This window comes from Puma concolor, chromosome A1, assembly GCF_028749965.1.
Source record: "Puma concolor isolate L17-30 chromosome A1, mPumCon1.1.hap2, whole genome shotgun sequence".
In the NCBI taxonomy this organism is placed as follows: domain Eukaryota; kingdom Metazoa; phylum Chordata; class Mammalia; order Carnivora; family Felidae; genus Puma; species Puma concolor.
In genome coordinates this window covers 142,901,511-142,921,936 of record NC_141667.1, presented here as the reverse complement: position 1 = coordinate 142,921,936, position 20,426 = coordinate 142,901,511, and positions in this window count along the sequence as shown.

The window sequence follows — 20,426 nt, the reverse complement described above, 5'->3', positions numbered from 1 at the left end:
CTCAGGTCATGATCTCATGGTTTGTGGGTTTGAGTCCTGCATTGGGCTCTGTGTTGACAAGGAGAAGCTTGCTTGGGATCCTCTCTCTCCCTCTCTCTGCCACACTCACGTTCTCTCTCTCTCTCTCTCTCTCTCAAAATAAGTATATAAACTTCATTTAAGAAAAAGTTTGGAGAAAGAGAGACCAAGTCCTTGACTTGTGTTGAAAAGGAATTACACAGACCTGAATCTCAAAATACTTTTAGATTAATAAAACAAGAAACAATGAGAAGTCCACGTATTTTCAGGGCTCAGAACAGTTGCTATTCCCCTTGTCTTGTATCCATTTTATCAAGTATGAATTGATTACATTTCAATTAAAGAAAAAAAAGAACCACTGAAACATAAAGTGGGACAATTTAAAGTCATCTTTTTGAGATTTGACAGTCAGCATTTTACTTCCCTTTGTTGCTATGTCATAAGGCCAAATATAGATCTGATTACAAAATGTGGTTTTATTCCTCTCCATATTCTAGACAGACAGTGTGTTAAGCTGTAGTGACCTCTACTCAAAAGAGACATGGTTGGCGAGTCACAGAATGTGGGCAATTACTCACCCAACAAGCACTGCTTCTGTGGATTGATAGACATCTTTAGCTAAAACATAGCAGTCATCTAGGAGAACTTAGCAAGGTTGAATGTTGAGAAACAATAGTTGCGTGGGTCTTGTGGGTTGTTGTCGTGAAGTCAGTCATCATTATGCAGGTCGGAGTTTGTCAAAACCTCAAACACAGAAATGGTGCCATAGCTTTTTGAACTGGAATGTGGCTTTGAGAAAGTGAATGTTCAGCAACTGGAGGCCAAGAAGAGTTCCATTTTAAAGAGGAAAAACCCATAGGTCAATTACATATTGCCCACCTGGCCAGGTCTTTGCCTCTGATGCTTGGCATGTTTTCGGACTCAGTACCCCCTTTTGGCGTGTGCTTCGAGCATGTGGGCAGGTGTTTGGGTACCACTCATCAAGGGGGGGCTGCTGTTGGCTGCTGGCACTGACCAGCACCTCCTCATGTATCTTCCTGCCCTTCTTACCCTGCACGAGAGGTCACAGCTCTATCTTCTTCCTTCACTGCTAACTTCAGTCATGGTTGGGGGCTGTATCCTCTGGTGCCACCATTAATTTGGGAGCTTTGCATCTTCTTTTGAAGCTGGTTGTGTCAAGATTTGAAAATGTATATACTTAAACCTTGCCAAAAGCTTACTTGGCACAATGGTTCTTGCAAATTCTTCTTCACGTTTGAAACCAAAAAAAAAAAAAAAAATTCTGAGCCAGTTCTGTCTTATTTTGTTGTGATTTTCTTTTGCGTTTTGTGAATTTCCTATTAATTCATAATTCATTCAAGTATCAAATTTGGTATGTCCTGTATCCACCGTTCATTTTACCTTCCTCATTATCCACTGATATTTAAATTCCTGTAAGCATATTTTTTTAATTAATTTTTTTGAAGTTTATTTATTGATTGTGAGAGAGAGAGAGAGAGAGAGAGAGAGAGAGTGCACGCATGAGCATGGCAGAGAGAGGGAGAGAGAGGATCCCAAGCAGTCTCCACACTGTCAGTGAGCCCAACGCAGGGCTTGAACTCATGAGCCCAAATTGGACCCCTAACAAACTGAGCCACCCAGGCACCCCTCCTGTAAGCATGTTTAATGGTGGTGCTGGCCCATGCCCTGCAAGTGTGAAGTTCTCTGAGTCCTGTGAAGCAGGGGATGTGAAAAATTCAATCAGTATTTTTGCTTTTTCAGAAGAGGTGGGGCCAGAACTTCCAAGAGTCTGAAACTTATAAAATCATTGCTATCCACAGCTGCAAGGTTGTTAAGCATCCATGAGGCATTTCAGGAGGAGATCCTTTAATTTTTCTGGTATCACATTCTGTGTCTGATAAACAATCCCTAGTGCTTACACATTTGTCCTGTCAAGAGTCTGAATATGTCATTTTGACATACTACACCAGTTGACTTTATCTTTCCTGTTACAATAAGTAGTCTGGAGTCCATGATAAGTAGCCTGGCACATCATGTTCGAGAATCATCAGGTTCACTAAGACCCTTTTGGCCTGAAATGTTTTCACTAGTTCCACTCACCTCATTGTGCTCAACCAGCCCTTTTAAGTTTTCTTTCTTGTTTCCACTGATTGCTCCCTTAAGTCAGAGGCCCTATGATTGGCCGTTTCAGAGCAGATGCTCTCAGAGTTCACCTTGATGGATCACGGATTTGTATGTCTACCAAATGAAGTGGGAAGATACCGTGAAAAGGAAATATGTTAAGTCTATCTGTCTGACATATCATGAGACTCACTTGGCATATGGGCCAATATGCAGTCATGATTCTCATTGCCTTGTCTTTAAAGAAATATTTTTAAAATTGTGGTAAAATTTACATAAGATTGTTGACAGTTTTAACCATTTTGTAAATAGGTATGTAGTTCAGTGGTATTCACATTGTTGTGCAATGTGGAATTGTTGCAATATGGAAACCCTGTTCCCATCAGTCCTTGGCCATAACCATTCTACTTTCTGTCTCTATGAATTTGAGCACGTTAGGTATCTCATATAAGTGGACTCATACAACATTAGTTGTTTGGTTCTGTCTTATTTGCTTAATGTCTTCAAGATTCATCCATAGCATGGGTCAAAATTTCCTTCTTTCTTAAGACTGCATAATATTCCATGGTATGTATATACCACACTGTATTTGTCCATTCATCCATTGATGGACACCTGGTTGCTTCTACCTTTTGAGCAAAGCTGTCTATGAATGGGGGAGGGCAGATACTTTTTCAAGTCCTTGCGTTCAATTCTTTTAGGTGTGTATCCCAAAATTAAATTGTTGGATCTTATGATAATTCTATTTTTAATTTTTCAAGGGACTGCCATACTGTTTTCCTCAGTGGCTGCAACATTTTACATCCCACCAGCAGTGTTTAAGAGTTCCAGTTATCCACATCTTTACCAACACTTATTTTTTGTGTTTTTTAAAATGTTTATGTATTCATTTTGAGAGAGGTGGGGGGAGGGACAGCGAAAGGGGGAGAGAGAAAATCCCAGGCAGGCTCTGCGCTGACATGGTGGGGCTCGAACTCACCACTGTGGGATCATGATCTGAATCACTATCAAGAGTCAGATGCTTAACCAACTGAGTCACCCAGGTGCCCCCTTTTTTTTTTTAAATTTTTTATAATAACCATTCTCATAGATATAAAATAGTATCTTGTGGTTTTGATTTGCATATTTCTAACACTTACTGATATTGAATCTCTTTTCATGTACTTATTGACTATTAGTGTACTTTCTTTGGAGAAATGTCTGTTCAAGACTTTCACTCACTTTTTCATTGGGCTTTTTGTTGTTGTTGTTGTTGTTGTTGAGTTAAGGAGTTATTTATATATTCTGGATATTAACCACTTCTCATATGTACAAATTACATATATTTTCTTCCATTCCATGGGTTACCTTTTCACTCTCTTGATAGTGTCCTTTGATGCGCTAGTCTTTAATTTTGCTATTGTCCAAGTTATCTATGTTTGGCTGCCTCTCCAGTCTTTGTATTTTTAGATTAAATTTCTTCACAGTGTTCTTATCTTGATGGAATAATGTTGGTTACTTTATTCTTTCCACAAGCTTCCTGTTATTAGACCTTTAATTAACCTCCCTGCTAAATGTGCTTCGCACTCCCACAGACATGAAAGTCCAGCCTGGAATATTCCTCCATAGGGAGGGTCAGCAAACAGGCTATGAGGCTAAGGAGTCTTATAGCTCCATGCTGACTTTTACTATGCTTTCCCACAAATTAGAATTCTGTTCTAAACAACATTTTATTTGGTTTGCTTGATACCCTCAGAATTCCATCTCCCTTTCCACTGCTTTCTTCACTTTTCGTTGGTGCTTATATTTTCTATTTGTGCAGTTAGTTTTATCTCTGTTGCTGTCATCTGAAAAATTAATGAGCATACTAGATACCCTTATCTAGGTCAGGGTTGTTTTCAACTTCCTTCCTGAAAGCAATTGAACCCCCTTTGCAAACAAAACCTTAAGTGGATTCTCAGCACAGCCAATACCAGCAGAGCTGCTCTGTTTGGAGCAGGGGATAAAGAGGTTTGGTTTGATGCTTTCCCCCCTCCAGCTCCTGAAGCTTTTCTCTGAACCTAGATGGAAGCTTTGTGGAGTCTACTCAAGAAAGGAAAGCTTGCTAGGGCGCCTGGGTGGCTCAGTCGGTTGAGCTGCGGACTTCGGCTCAGGTCACGATCTCGCGGTCCGTGAGTTCGAGCCCCGCGTCGGGCTCTGTGCTGACAGCTCGGAGCCTGGAGCCTGTTTCGGATTCTGTGTCTCCCTCTCTCTGACCCTCCCCCGTTCATGCTCTTTCTCTCTCTGTCTCAAAAATAAATAAACGTTAAAAAAAAATTAAAAAAAAAAAAGAAAAAGAAAGGAAAGCTTGCTGATGGAACAGGAAATACAACATGATCATTTGTGCCCCTCTTCCCCAATCCTTCTTACATCAAAGCAATTCAGGTCTTGTATGTTAAGTGTATTTAGGAGTTCATGACATGTTCAACTTAAGCATCAGGGTTCTTTGCCTGAAATGGCTATTGAGAGATCGCCAGTCCAGCTTACTGGCCAGATGATAAGCCGCGTGGAGCTGAGGACTTGTAACCATGATACGTCTCTTGTGGATACTGACCCAGTTTATTGCTGACTACTTCCCATAGGAAAGATTTGAAAGAGAGTCACCTGGTAAGGAGGGTAGCTACTGAGATACAGGAAACTTAATTTTGATCCACAGAAATTTTAAACTGGAAAGGAGCTCAGAGATCACTAGCCCACAGTCTCGTGTTTGGTTTGCATAGCATTTAAAAAATTAATTGCCAATGTTAAAACATGAGAAACATTTGTATAAAAATCTCGATTCTAGCTTCTCTTAGAAAAAATGTAAGTTCTGGCAGCACTGGGCCCATGGTCCTATACGCAGTAATGAACAACTAGGAGGGCTTTTAAAAAATTCCCAGTATCCGCTCTGCATCCTAGGCAGATTAAATGATATTCTCTGAGGTTAACATCCAGATATAAGCATATGTTTAAAAAATTGTGATAAAACCACATGATTTTAAAGTTACTACCTTATTCATTTTTTTGAAGTAGGCTTCACACCCAGCACAGAGCCCAACACAGGGCTTGAACTCACAACTCTGAGATTAAGATCTCAGCTAAGATCAAGAGTTGGATGCTTAACTGGCTGAGCCACCAGATGTCCCCCCGACCCCGACATCTTATTCATTTTCAAGTGTACAGTTCACTGTTGTTAAATGTATCACTTTGTCGTGTAACAGATCTCTGGAACTTCTTTGTGTTTCAAAACTGAAACTCTATACACATGTAATAGGATTTTCTTATCTTTTTTTAAGGCTGTTTAAGATTTCTTTGTATGTATGTACTGCATTTCTTTACACATACATCTGTCAGTGGATATTCAATGGGTTGCTTGTATTCTGGGTTACTGTGAACAATGCCACTATGAACATGGGTGTACAAATACCTCTTTGAGATCCTAGTTTGAACTCTTTTAGATATCATATAGTGATTTTAATTTTGTTTTTTAAAGGACCCTACACGGTGTTTTCTATAATGGCTGCACCATTTTATATTCCCACCAAGAATGCATGAGCATTGCAGATTCTCAGTGTCTTGGCCAATATTTACTGTTTAGTGTTCTTTTGGTAGTAGCCAACCCAATGGGTGTGAAATGATATCTCACTGTGGTCTTGATTTGCATTTCTTCTGCAGTTAGGGATGTTGAGCATCTTTTCAGACTTGTTAGCCATTTGTATATCTTTTTTGGAGAATTGTCTCTTCAATTCCTTTGCCCATTTTTTTTTTTTTTAATTTTTTTTTTTTTCAACGTTTATTTATTTTTGGGACAGAGAGAGACAGAGCATGAACAGGGGAGGGGCAGAGAGAGGGAGACATAGAATCGGAAACAGGCTCCAGGCTCTGAGCCATCAGCCCAGAGCCTGACGCGGGGCTCGAACTCACGGACCGTGAGATCGTGACCTGGCTGAAGCCGGACGCTTAACCGACTGCGCCACCCAGGCGCCCCTCCTTTGCCCATTTTTTAACTGGTTATTTTTCTCTTTGTTGTTGCATTATAGAAGTTGCCTTTTCTTTGGCTGTACAGAAATTTTTAAGTTTGATGTAGTTTAATTTCTCTATTTTTGGGTGTTGTCTGCATTTTTGGTGCCATATCCAAGAAATGTCAATTTTGCAAAGCTTTTCAAAAAAATCAAGGCCAGGGGTGCCTGGATGACTCAGTTCATTAAGTATCCGACTTTGACTCAGGTCATGAATTGTGGTTGGTGAGTTCAAGCCCCATGTGGGGCTCTGTGCTGACAACTCAGAGCCTGGAGCCTGCTTCGGATCCTGTGTCTCCCTTTCTTTCTATGCCCCTCCTCCGCTCATGCTCTATCTCTCTCTGTCTCTCAAAAATGAATAAACATTAAAAAAATTTTTTTTAAAGAAAGCAAGATTTACTTTTGTTGTTGTTGTTGTTTATTCCTATTGTTTTCCTGGTTTCTACTTTGTTCATCTCTAATATTTCTTATTTCTTTCCTTCTGCTCACTTGTGACTTAATTTATTTTACTTTTTCCAGTTCCTTGGGGGTATAAAGTTAGGTTGCTTGACATACATTTTTTTCTTATTTTTAAAAAATGTTTATTTATTTTTGAAGGAGAGAGAGCATGCAAATGGAGAAGGGAAGAGAGAGAGGGAGACACAGAATCTGAAGCAAGCTTCAGGCTCTGAGCTGTCAGCACAGAGCCTGACATGGGGCTTGAACTCACCAGCATTGAGATCATGACCTGAGCCAAGGTCAGACGTTTAACCCACTGAACCACCCAGGCACCCCTTTCTTTTTTTAATGTAAATGTTCCCTGCTCTATACTTCCTTCTTAGTATTGCTTTCATTGTGTTATGTAAGTTCATTGTGTTTGCATTTGTCTCCAGATACTCTCTGAATTCCCTTGTGATTTCTTCTTTGACCTATTGGTTATTTAAGAGTGGGTGGTCCAATTTCCATATATATTTGATATATTTTCATTTTCCTGTTTTCTCTCTACCTTAGATTTCTACTTTTGTTCCATTCTGGTCAGAAAAGATGCTTCGTATGGTTTCAGTTTTCCTAAATGTGTTAAAACTTGTTTTGTGACCTAACATGTCATTTATCCTGGAGAATGTTACATGAACACTTGATAAGAATGTGCCTTTGACTGTTGCTGAATTTAGTGTTTTGTATGTGCTTGTACAGTGTTGTCCTTCAGTATTGTTCAACCCTTCTATTTCCTTATTGATCTACTATCTTGTTGAAAATGATGTATTGAAGTCTTCAATTAATGTGTGGCTATCCATTTTTCCCTTCTGTTCTGTCAATGTCTGCTTCATGTATTTCTTTCCTCCTACCATCCCCTCCCTCCTTTCTTCCTTCCTTCCTTCCTTCTAGAGAGAGGGGTGAAACACAGCAAGAACACTGATTTTTAGCTCTGCGGTGTGGCTGAAGCAATAAATGTCTTCCTAACTTAGATGATGTTTTGAAAGTGGACTCAGCCTCTTTCAACTGTCCCCTTTGAAAAGCACATGGAAGTTGGGATTCCTGCCGTAGGGCTGTAGAGCATCACTAATTTTCTGACTTTAAAGACTGTCTGCTAGTATTGGGCAGATTGTAGGCAGATCATCTGCACTGACATCCGTCCATGTCAATTCATTAGGAGGCATCTAGGTTAGCCAATATTTGTTTTTCCTGGCTAGCTCAAGAGCCTTCTGTAACAGAAGACCAGAGACCCCTCAGACAAGCAAACCGAGGTTGGGTTTATTATAAGACTACATATTATAAGAATGAGAAAGATATTTGAGTTCTAGAACATCTTTAGGGACCGGCTGCTCTTCATGGCCAAGTTGGCAGGACTGATTTTCTCAGAAAAGGACAGAAGGGAGAGGTATAGTGGATGAGCTGCAGGATGCTTCAAGACTTATCCAGTCCAGATTTACATGGAAGCAAATCAGATGTTTTTAGCATTTTAACAAAACTGTGTCAGTTTCCTTTTTGTTTCAATGTTGTTTAAAAACTTGTTTTAGCCTCTATTTTGCATTGTTGACATTATATAATCATCTCACTTTGCAACAAACTATGTCTTTTAAAACCATTTAATGAGTTTTTTTTTTTAATAATGAGATAAAATATAAAATTAACTGGGATATGAGAAATAGTTGATGATTAAGAAGAAAAAGTTCCAGGGGTGCCTGGGTGGCTCAGTTGGTTGAGGGTCTGGCTCTGGCTCAGGTCAAGATCTTACGGTTTGTGAGTTCGAGCCCTATGTCGGGCTCTGAGCCTGTTTCGGATTCTGTGTCTCCCTCTCTCTCTGCTCCTCCCCTGCTCGTGCTCTGTCTCTCTCTCTCTCAAAAATAAATAAACATTAAAAAAAATTTAAAAAAATAAGAAGAAAAAGTTCCATTGCTAAAATTTATGATGTTATTTAGTGTGATTATTTATTATAAAAAAATGAATATGACTTTAGGATTTAGTGTTAACTATGCCTGTTAACTTAAAAATTATTACAAATTCAGTAAATTATTTAATTTAGTAAATTGCATCAGCCATTAGAATGATTTCTCGGGTGTCTGGGTGGCTCAGTTTGTTAAGCATCCGACTTCAGCTCAGGTCATGATCTCACAGTTTGTGAGTTTGAGCCCTGTGCCGGGCTCTGTACTGACAGCTCAGAGCCTGGAGCCTGCTTCTGATTCTGTCTCCCTCTCTCTCTACCCCTGCCCTGTTGATGCTCTGTCTCTCTTTCTCTCTCAAAAATAAATAAACATTTTAAAAAAAGAATTATTTCTTAGACATTCTTGTAAAAATTAAAGTTGGGTATTGTAAGTGAAAATAGAAATTATTTTTATGATATCTATACACATGTATCCTGGAGTGAGGCTTGGAAATCCTTCCAAAAAGGGCCATATTTTGTACTTTCAATGAACTTTTGTGGCATCATGTCTACTTGTGTAATTTAAAATCAGGTTCAGGTTTGGGTATTTTTATATATATATCTGTGAAATCTATTGTTTTTCATGTGAGACTTCATAACTATATTCGATGAGTATATTTCTTTTAATGCTCAATTTTGCATGCATACTCGCCTTTATATACCTATTTCACAATCGTAAAAATCAAGTCACCTCCTTAGGTTGGAATATTCTGAGTAGTCATATGGATTGCTTTAAATTAGTTTTAGGGGTGCCTGGGTGGCTCAGTTGGTTAAGTGGGCTCTGTGCTGACAGCTCAGAGCCTGGAGCCTGTTTCCGATTCTGTGTCTCCCTCTCTCTCTGCCCCTCCCCCGTTCATGCTCTGTCTCTCTCTGTCCCAAAAATAAATAAATGTTGAAAAAAAAAATTTAAAAAAAAAATAAAAAAAAATAAAATCAGGTTCAGGTTTGGGTATTTTTATATATATATCTGTGAAATCTGTTGTTTTTCATGTGAGACTTCATAACTGTATTCGATGAGTATATTTCTTTTAATGCTCAATTTTGCATGCATACTCGCCTTTATATACCTATTTCACAATCGTAAAAATCAAGTCACCTCCTTAGGTTGGAATATTCTGTGTAGTCATATGGATTGCTTTAAATTAGTTTTAGGGGTGCCTGGGTGGCTCAGTTGGTTAAGTGGGCTCTGTGCTGACAGCTCGGAGCCTGGAGCCTGTTTCTGATTCTGTGTCTCCCTCTCTCTTCCCCTCCCCCATTTGTACTCTGTCTGTTTCTCTCTCTCAAAAATAAATAAACATTAAAAAAATGAAGAAGAAGTTTTGGGGCACCTGGGTGGCTCAGTTGGTTAAGTGTCTGATTTCGGCTCAGGTAATGATCTCATGGTTCGTGGCTTGGAGCCCCATGTCAGGCTTTGTGCCGACAGCTCAGAGCCTGAAACCTGTTTCAGATTCTGTGTCTCCTTCCCTCTCTGCCTCTCTCCTCCCCTCCTCTCAAAAATAAATGAACATTTAAATTAGTTTTAGCAATCAAAGGGATATTTTGAGTTTTCATTCAATGCCTTCACTGCTTCCCTGTGATACATACTTTTAAAAATTTCTCCTCTATCTATTGTGAAACTCCTGAAATAGTAGGCAAGAAGATGGACAAAGCAAGTTTTAAGGTATTGTTTTCCTTCACCTCAGTTTTGGCCCACACTGTTCTCTCAACTCTGATTATTCATGAATTTGTTAATGGGTGTGTTTTGAATTTTCTCTAGCTTTCTCTTGCTATTCTGTTTGCCATCTTCCTTTGGCCTTTGTAATCCTTTAGTTCTTCAGGAACCATGGAATTGTCTCTTCTGCCTGCCTCGCTCACAGCTGACTCTGCTCTAACAATCAGTCAGAGCATGCGTGGTTTAGTGTTCTTTTTCTTCTGCGCCCAGCTCTGTGATCTGATGTGACAGAACTGGCCTTCTAGGGCTCCATTAGGTAGGGCACACTGACCACACAAGTGGTGCTTTTTAAATACTGAGTGTGTCACCCACATGAGGTTATTAGTGGCCTGAGGGAGTTTTCTTACTATGTCATTTTATGCACTTGGGGCACCTGCACTCCGGGGAGAACTTTATCCCAATGGATCAGCACTTGTTTATAAGATTATGGTGATGATGACCATAAGTAATAAAAATTAGGAAAAAGTCTGCTGTCCTTTCTTCCCATGCCTGTTCCCCCAATCCAGTGGGGTTTGGCTCATGACGGTGCTTCGTCAAGGTCTATCTTTTCCTCATACCCATCTTCTGGACACCAGGGCAGTTCTGGGACTCCTAGTCACTCTTTTTTTTTTTTTTTTAATGTTTATTTATTCTCGAGAGAGAGAGCAGGGGAGGGGCAGAGAGAGATGGGGACAGAGGATCCAAAGCAAGCCCTAGGTTCTAAACTTCAACACAGAGCCTGATGTGGGGCTCGAACTCATGAACCGTGACATCATGACCTAACCAGACGTCAGATGCTTACCTGTCTGAGCCATCCATGCACCCACCCCCACCTCCAGTCACTTCTGATCCATAGTTCTTAAACTTTTTAAGGTTATTAACCCCATTGAGGATCTAAAGAAAGATGTGGATTCTGTCTCAGGGAAGTAAAAAGTACATAGAACACTTTAGAAATAATTAGTGTCTTCATAGATGTCCTTGAAGTTCATCTTAGGGTTCTCTAAGGAGATCTGACCTTTGGTGTTTGATTACCATACTGAGCATTATGGGAAGCACGATACCTGAGTCATCTTAATTAATGCCTGCAATGACCTGTTGAGACTTTAAGATGAGGAAAATGGAATCCTAGAAAGACTGCATAGCTAGGTTACACAGGAGGTAGGGAGAGGAGCCTAGAACCTGGGATTAGAACCTAGGCAGTCTGATGCAGAGCTGGAGATCCAGGGACTCCGTTTGGAGAACCCTTGCTTTGAAGAATGTGGTTTAGTTCTAGGCTGGATTTTAATCTGAGGAAGCTTCAGGAATTTTGGACAATTATGAGGGTTCTGAGTTACTAAGGTATTCAAGGGTGTGCTCCATAGGTTAGCACTTTCGATAGCACCCAGGAGTTTGTTAGAAATACAAAATGTCAGATCTCACCCAAGAACTACAGAGTTTTAATAAGATCCTCTAGGAGATTTGTATGCACATTAAGATTTGAGAAGCATTAGCTTAGATCACTCAGCATTAGCAACTTAGACACCCTGTGAAACCATTTTGATCTTAAAATTGAACATTTGGTAGTTTGGTAACAGAGCTGATGGTCCCTAATGGTATGAATGGGAGTGATGGTGGTGCTGGGGAGAAGGTGATATAGAGAGAAACATGAAGTCAGCGTAAAATGTATACCTGTGAGAACAATGTGTTGGTGCCTAGTAGGAACCCCTGCTCTGATGTAACTGTATGGTCTATTAAGAATGTTCCTTTAAAATGATAGCATTCTAGGGGCGCCTGGGTGGCACGGTCGGTTAAGTGTCCGACTTCAGCCAGGTCACGATCTCGTGGTCCGTGAGTTCGAGCCCCGCATCAGGCTCTGGGCTGATGGCTCGGAGCCTGGAGCCTGTTTCCGATTCTGTGTCTCCCTCTCTCTCTGCCCCTCCCCCGTTCATGCTCTGTCTTTCTCTGTCCCAAAAATAAATAAACGTTGAAAAAAAAAATTTTAAAATGATAGCATTCTAGAATTGAGACACAGATTTCCGAAAATGCCTTTCTCACTTGTTAGTCGCATGCCTTCCAGCAGCACAGGATGATTTTGGGTAGTACTTGGCTGTGGATAGCCATATAAGTTTCAGAAAGGAAAGCTTTAATCTCCCCTGAATATTTCCTGCTATGGTAGGTCCTTACAAGACAGTGGGGATGGGTCACACTTGGTGAGTGGTGTCCTCTGAGCGGATTGCCTGCTGCTTCCGTTCCTTGCTTTACGACCTGATCTCTGACCTCCAGATGTCAGCTATTCTTTTAGATTCCCATTTAGCTTGGATGCCAAGTGCCTTTCCCTGTACTCCATTTCCCTCTTGAATTGTTAGCATCTTCAACTGGGTTTTGCAAATAACCCCTTTCTTGTTTTTGAGCTGTAGTAAATTGGGCTGCCCATGGCTACGTGATGGTATACCCTAAGCTGGGGCTTTTACTAAGCAGTAGTTCTTTTCCCTCAGCTGTCTTTTCATTTAGGCAGGACCGTCTTTTGTCATCGAGAGCAGTCATGATGAAATCACAGGATCACACACAAAAAAAGTACCTTTAAAATCCTTTTAGGTACATTCTGGAATGTAAAACATTCTGTAGCAGAGAGGGATAAAATGAGTTAAAAGGCCCTCACAGACGTGCTATTTCCATGAGAATAGCAGAGGTTTTGTAGCTAATTTAATAGGTTCCGGGATAGGTATTGGACTTTGGTGATGATGAGTGGAGACATTGTTATTTGAATGTAAAGAGAGCTACGTGTGCTTTTCCATCTCTGAGCGGGGAGCATGAAATCTATTTAGAGATGTAACCATCAGCCAAAATTGAAGAGTCTTTTAAAACAAGCAAAAAAGGCACTGCTAATAATTTTGGTTCCTGCACCAAGAGTGCTCTATAAACGTGGTGCTAAAAATTCCCCTCTTAAAAAAAATCTTATTTCATTATACTTTAAAGGACAGTTCAACTTCTTCAAATGATAAAGGACAAACTGTTTCAGAATGTTTAATATGGGAATCTATATTTGAGTTAACTAAAATAACCATGCGAGATTGAAATTATAGACATTTATAGGATTACCCCTGAGACATATTGGTATTTAGCAAGAGAAGAGTATCACCCAAGATGCAGAGAAACGCACATCTTTAACTTTAGACAAATGCATATACCATTTAATAATCTGGCTGCTACCAGTCCTGAGAATTTTGCTTTTCCTTTAATCACCCATTTGAAACAAGTGGATGAATGACTGAAAGAGTAAACAATATGTAAACTCTTGAGCTGGAGGAATATTTCAGAGTGACGTGTAGATACCCATTCACGTGTAGATTCATTTTTTATCAACCATTGTCCAAAAGTCAGAGTAAGCAGCTGCTTGCCTTAGGAATAGAGCAGTTACTGCCAACCTTGGAAGGGTCGCTCTGACAACCACTTTGAAAAGATCGCTCAGTGCAAGAGTCTGAATTGCAAGTTTACCGACTATACCTGGGAATGTTTCTTCATAGGGGTGTACCTTACCTAATTCAACAGAATTAAATTCATTCATACTCTGTGGAGTTCCAAAGAAGACTCAAGAGCCAGTGGGGATCTAGCCACGATAGATACTACTTTCCTAAAATTGAAGATAATCCAAAGTTGCCTCAAGAGACGAAGGGCATCAGTTAGTGGGCTCATCTGTTTGTCCTCTGCGGACATTTTACTAGTGATCACCAAAATCGTTCAGATTTCGATCAGCAGTGTTCTTCTTCCACAAGGCGAAAGGAGTCCAGACAGTGGTTCAACATTTCTTGGCACTTGTGAAAAATGTAGTAATCAGAGTAATTGTCAAGGGCCTTAATTACGGCTCCCGGCGTGACTTTTTTGCATATGCATTTTATTCTCAGTGGTATAATTTGTAAGGAAAGATTAGAGTAAGTGGATTAGCATTTGGACTATTAATTAAAAAGAAAGAGAAGATCTTGCCAGTGAATCAAATAAAGTGTTTATTTAGTTTATTTGCTCTTTTTTGCTTGTCTCTTAGGCTATGGGCAGCACACCCACCCCCAGGATATCCTTTTTATCCATCCCTTTAGATCCCTGAGAAGCCTCTACTGATGGAGGATCTGACAAATACTGATTGTGTCTCTGCATGCATTTCGGGGTACTTTGTTGCAAAGACCACAAAAACCATTTTTGCTGGTGACATTCTGAAGGGAATGTCATGAAAATAAAATATCTCTGATGTTGCTCATGTTGATCTGTCAGTGGCCTTGAAATTGGGAAAAATGAGGCTTGAAAGGAAGAAATAGGAGAAGTTGGGGGAAGGTGACTGGGGAAGGTGACAAGGGAAACATAAAACATCACCAAGGCAGAGGGAAGGAAGGGCAGTAACATTTTAATGGAAGATCGTTGGAGAAAAGAAGAAATTACAGAAACAAAGATAAATGGACAGAAAAGGAATACTTGTTAATCTTTTTCATTAGGATTCGGTCTTTCTTTTTCTTTTCTTGTTAAGCTAAAACTTGGAAGCATTTCCTGTGCACCCAGTGCTGTACTAAATGCCATATATTTTTATTTTATTATTACATTTTAATATTATAACCCTCTGAGGAAACAGTAAAGCTAATAAATAGTGCTTACATGTATTAGCCCTGGGGCTTGATTGTCTGAGGTTGGAATCCCTAATGTACCGCTTACTTGCTCTGTGATATTGGGCATAGTAGCCTTTCTGTACCCATTTCTTCGTCTGTAAACTGGTGATAATTCTAGTATTTATCTCGGTGTTCATCGGTTATGGTGCCAATTTGTAGGTTAATACCTGTAAAGTACTTGGAACAAAGTCTACGCATAGCAATACTTAACAAAGATTGGCCCTTCCTATTATTTTCATTACATTCCGATTTCATAGTTGAGGCTCAGAAAAATCAAGGCAGTATCTCAAGATATCTTAGCTAGTTTCTAATGCGGGTGAATCTACTTGAAAACACATGCTTTTAATCCATATCCCATAAAAAGATACAAGACCTAGATCTAGGTCTGACAGATATTCTAGACTCCAAACATAAGTGACTTTTTAAAAAACAATAAGTTAAACTCTTAGATTCTGCTTAGATTCTCTCCCCAAAGCAGCACCTATGACAAGGGCTTGATGAGTGGTTCCCCAGGAATATGACTTTTTTGGATGTATTTATTAACTCTTAATAAACTCCTGCAACCAAATACAATAAAGCAAAATAGGTATGATGCCTGGGAAAGAGCAGAGCAGAGAAGGAGGCCAATGCAAAGATGCTTTTTTTAAAAATGTAAAAAAAAAAAAATGTTTATTTTGAGAGAGCGTGCGCGAGCATCAGCATGCAAGCGGGGGAGGGGCAGAGAGAGGGAGAGAAAGAATCCAAAGCAGGTTATATGCTGCCAGTGAGGAGCCTGACATGGGGCTGGGACCCATGAACCATGAGATCATGACCTCAGCTGAAATCGCGAGTCTGATGCTTAACAAACTGAGCCACCCAGGTGCCTCCAAAGATGCTTTTTAAAGAAGATGGCTGGCAGTAGCTGGGGCTCAGTGATGCCAGGGCTCCACCAGCATTATCTAGAATGTACCCTAGAATCATCCACCAAGGATGGGGAAAGAGGAGTCCTTATTTACCACTTCCTACCCCCTGTTGATTAAATATTGTTCCAGTGGTGTTGACCCCCTTGCACTCCCAGCTTTGCACATGAACTGGGAAAACCCAGAATCCCAGTGGACAGAAAGCAAGTGTAAGGGATCACCACAAAGGGTGGGGGGGGGGGCGGTCATTTGTCAAAGGTAATGTCTGTGGTGCCCCCTGCTGGCATAGCCGTCCAAGTAAAGTCTGCCAAGGGATTGGAAAAGGTATTTGGACCCTCCCCTTCTTCAGTAGACATGTGGATTACCTGAGATCCTTGCTCCATGTTTGTGTAAGTAAATTTTATGTCGTTAGCACTGGGTTGATAAGAAGATTGAGTGAAATGTGTGTAAAAATGATCTGATATACAAATCGTGTGGAACGTGACACTGTATGTGTTCTAACATTGAGAGCTCCAAAGTTGAAGGTCAAACAGTGCTTGAACAATTAATTTTAACCCACCATTGTGGCTCCCTTTGAAATCAATGCCTCTATCATTTTACTGTATAACTGTGTCTGGGCTTTAGCAGGGGAAAATAGCCTTGGGAACCCAACAGGGCATGCATAGCTGAATTCCAAATTGATTGTTGATGTAGCCCTTTGGATTGGGAAAGTCCAAACCATTCGTCTGCCTAATGTGTAGTCATTTGGTTACTTGCTGCCTTGGATGTTGTTCCCCTAATATTCTGAGGTAAAATGAAATAGCGCAGAATAAAAGTTTTGTTCTCACTAGTTTAAAATCTGAGCCAGTTTGGCACTTCCTATATTGGGTGGAAATCAATCTGTGCTCCACTTTCAGAACTAAAATATGGCTTTGCGATGTTTAATGTTCAATGTTGTCTTCCTGCTCTGTGTTTGAATCCTTTTTCCCTTCATTTATGCATGGTGTGATGTTGGTCACGTTATTTAATTTCTCTGGGCTTCAATTTCCTCACTGAAAAATTGGGGTAATATTAACATTTAATCTAATGAACTATGATGATGATGACTGTAATGTGTTTGGAAGAGTTCCTGGAACATAAATTCATGCAATATGTGTTAGCTGCTATTATTATTGTTGTTAGCATTATCTGTCTTGACACAGATCTGTAGCATTATTTTCTGAGTGTTTAATGTAACAGTATTTCTGTTAATCCAGTTTAATGATGAGCTGCTCGAATATAACATTTTTTAAACATTATTTCAATTTTTATTTATTTATTTTTATTTTTTAGTTGAGAGAGAGAGTGCAGAGAGAGCAAGCAGGGGAGAGGGGTGGGAGGGGGGAGAATGTTAAGCAGGTTCCATGCTCAGCATGGAGCCTGATGCAGGGCTCAATCCTACTACCATGGGATCATGACCTGAGCTGAAATAAAGAGTCGCATACTCATCTGACTGAGCCAGCCAGGTGCGCCTCTAATCTAACATTTTATATGAAATATAAAGGCCCTAAGAATAGTCTGGATGACCTGGCTGAGAGATAAGTTAAAATCTTTTGACCCTCTTAGGAGCTCTGACATCACTAAAGCCCAGAGCCTTTCTAAAGTTGATTTTCTTTGTTGTTTTTTTTTTTAATGAAAAAAATTTTTTTAATGTTTATTTATTTTTTGAGAGAGAGAGATAGAGTGCGTGCAGAGGAGGGGCAGAGAGAGAGGGAGACACAGAATCTGAAGCAGGCTCCAGGCTCTGAGCTATCAGCACAGAGCCTGATGTGGGGCTCGAACTCATGACCTGACAGATCATGACCTGAGCCAAAGTCGGAGGCTTGACCCACTGAGCCACCCAGGTGCCCCTAAAGTTGACTTTCTAAAAAGAAAATTGATATCCCTATCCATATCTGATTTGGAAACCATTTGGAAATATTAAGGACCTTAGTAAGGAATAACGATTTTGGTGATAATGCTGTGGACTTAGAGAGGTTGTTCTACCTCAAGAGCTAGAGGTACCTTATGTTCTTATTCCACATACTTCCCATGTACCCTGCACAGGAGTTTTGCACACAGGTAGTATCGATGTAACAGATCTCTATCTCCTAGATTTATAGAAGAGCCTGTAAATATAATCCAGTATGATAAGGACTCTGGCTCTGTTTTTTGATGTCTGATTGCCAAAATCTTAAGCTTCCCCTCCCTCCCCCTCTGCCTCCCTTCTGGACTAGCTGCTTAGAAACTCTGGATCCTCCTTCCTTGATACTGCTGGGAAATTCAAACCACACAGGACCCTGCCTGTGCCCATGAGTCCTCATGTCAGCCTTCCCCTCTGACTACTGTAAAGACCCACGTCAGTCTCCTTTTCCTGTCTTGCAAAGCGTTTTCAGACCAGCTTGCAAAGCCTTCCCTGCTTTCCCAGAAAGCCTCATTATGTAAGTAATAACCCTTTTGATACCCTCTTGCTATGAGTCATCAGTCTGGACCTTCCAACCAAATTTTGGGTGGTGGGGCAGGGTCTATCCTGTTTCTTCAGAGTGGCGGCAACACACAGATAGTAGCTTGAACTGAAAAGAACTAAGGATTTTGTGTAGAAATGGCTGAGTCCAGGTCTAGGCAAGAAAAATACAAGATAGGTCTGGGCTATTTTTGTTATGCCCTAAAGCAAGGAAGTGTTCGAAGACTAATGGGCTCATGTCAAAAGAATTAACAGAAGCCAGGATGAAGGGGCTTCCACTTGCCAAAATGGGGGCACTTTGAGCACTGAAAAGAATAATGATGGTAATGGATTATATCACATCAAATATAAATCTATAATGATACAGAGAAAGAAGAGGGGAAAGAGAGACAGGGAGAGAGAGAGGGGAAATAAAAGGCAGAAGTTCTTCTTTATAAAAAATTATTCACTCATGTGAAAAGAAGTTTTTAGAAGTCACCATTTTGCAGCCAAACGTAATTCAAGCAAAGATCATAAAATAATACGAAAACTTTTGAATAAAGTGTTGTTGAGATATTTGCATGGACCTTATGTATTATCCCAAAGATTATGTGTTTTAATTGCCAAGGAAAATTAAGCCCTGTGGTAGATACATGATAACAGTAGGAGGTATACAGCATCACATGTAGTGGGTAGTACTTAGGACAAAATAATTAACATGAACCTAATGGTGAAGAAGAATTAAATATAGAATGTGGGGTATAGTAGAAGGCAACTATCCTGAATTTTTCAATGTCATCAAAATGAAAACGAAAAGCTGAGTGCTCTTCTAAAAGAGATTAAAGGTATTAAAGAGACATAGCCACATGTCATGTGTGAACCTTGATTTGATTCTAGAATGAAGAAGTAATCTTAAAAGTTATTTTCCATCAGTTGGGGAAATTTTAATGTAGATAAATGAAAGGGATGGTGTGGTTATGTAGGACACTCATTCTTAGCAGATATGTGATATTTAGGGATGAACTGACACAGTGTCTGTAACTTATTTTCAAATGTTTCAGCAAAAAAGTATATATATATTTTTATGTCAAAGAATAGAAGATTAGCCCACATAAAAAAAGGAAGAAAGAAAGAAGGAAGGAAGGAAGGAAGGAAGGAAGGAAGGAAGGAAGGAAGGAAGAATGGGAGGGAGGGAGGAAGGAAGGAAGGGAGGAAGGAAGGGAGGAAGAAAGGAAGGCAGGAAGGAAGGAAGAATGGGAGGGAGGGAGGAAGGATTGGAGGAAACAGAAATTAAAGCAAGTGTGACAGAATGTGAACATTTTGATGAATTGAGATGGATGGTATTTATTGTTCTCTTCCTTCAAGTTTTTTTCTGGGTTTTAAATTTCTTACATAAAAAGAAATTAAGGCTCAAAGCCCAAAATGAAATAGAAACAATAAAAGAGCTCCACAGGAGTGCCGATGCCCTCCAAATGCCCGTGTTACCTCTTCTGAACACTTAACAGACTTGAACAGAATGTAATATTTGCACTTGAAAATTATTCTTAATGTAGAAAATAAACTGCAATTATTATGATGTCAAAAGACCTACCGCACAGCAGCACACGTTCATGAATCAATGTTATCTGCCTCTGTCTCTGGCATCTATTTGGATTGCTTTGCCCTGAAAGCTGTATAAATATGTGCTCTCTGCCAACAAGGACAAATAGACAACTGGCCCGGAAATCAAAAGATTTATGGTTGCTGTAAGTCTCCTTATTGTGGTACCTCGTTAATACCAGATTTGATTTGGGAGCGTCTTGCTCGAACTGCAAACAAGCCTTGACTTGCCTGATTGGAGAGCCACTGGCAAGACTCACCTGTGATTAACATCTCTTTGCTCAAATAAGAACGACTCCTCCAGGATGACATTTCTGACTTGCTCAGCTTGTGTTATTACATCTGAAAACAGCAGTAATTCCTCGTCCTGCTCCTGTGCCCTGAGACAGTAATTGGCGGGCTCATTATCTTTTAAGACCCTGGAGGAATTTATCCTATTAAGACCGTGGACAAATGAGTACTTACCGAGATCTCTTTGACTTTGCAGTGCCTTTCCGCAACTTGTTATCATGCCTAATCTTTTTTCTCCATTCTGTGGTACTTTTTTTTTTTTTAAGATGACAACTTATTTTTCTTTCCCTCTTCTGAAAGGCTCTCTGTATGAAGAAGGATTG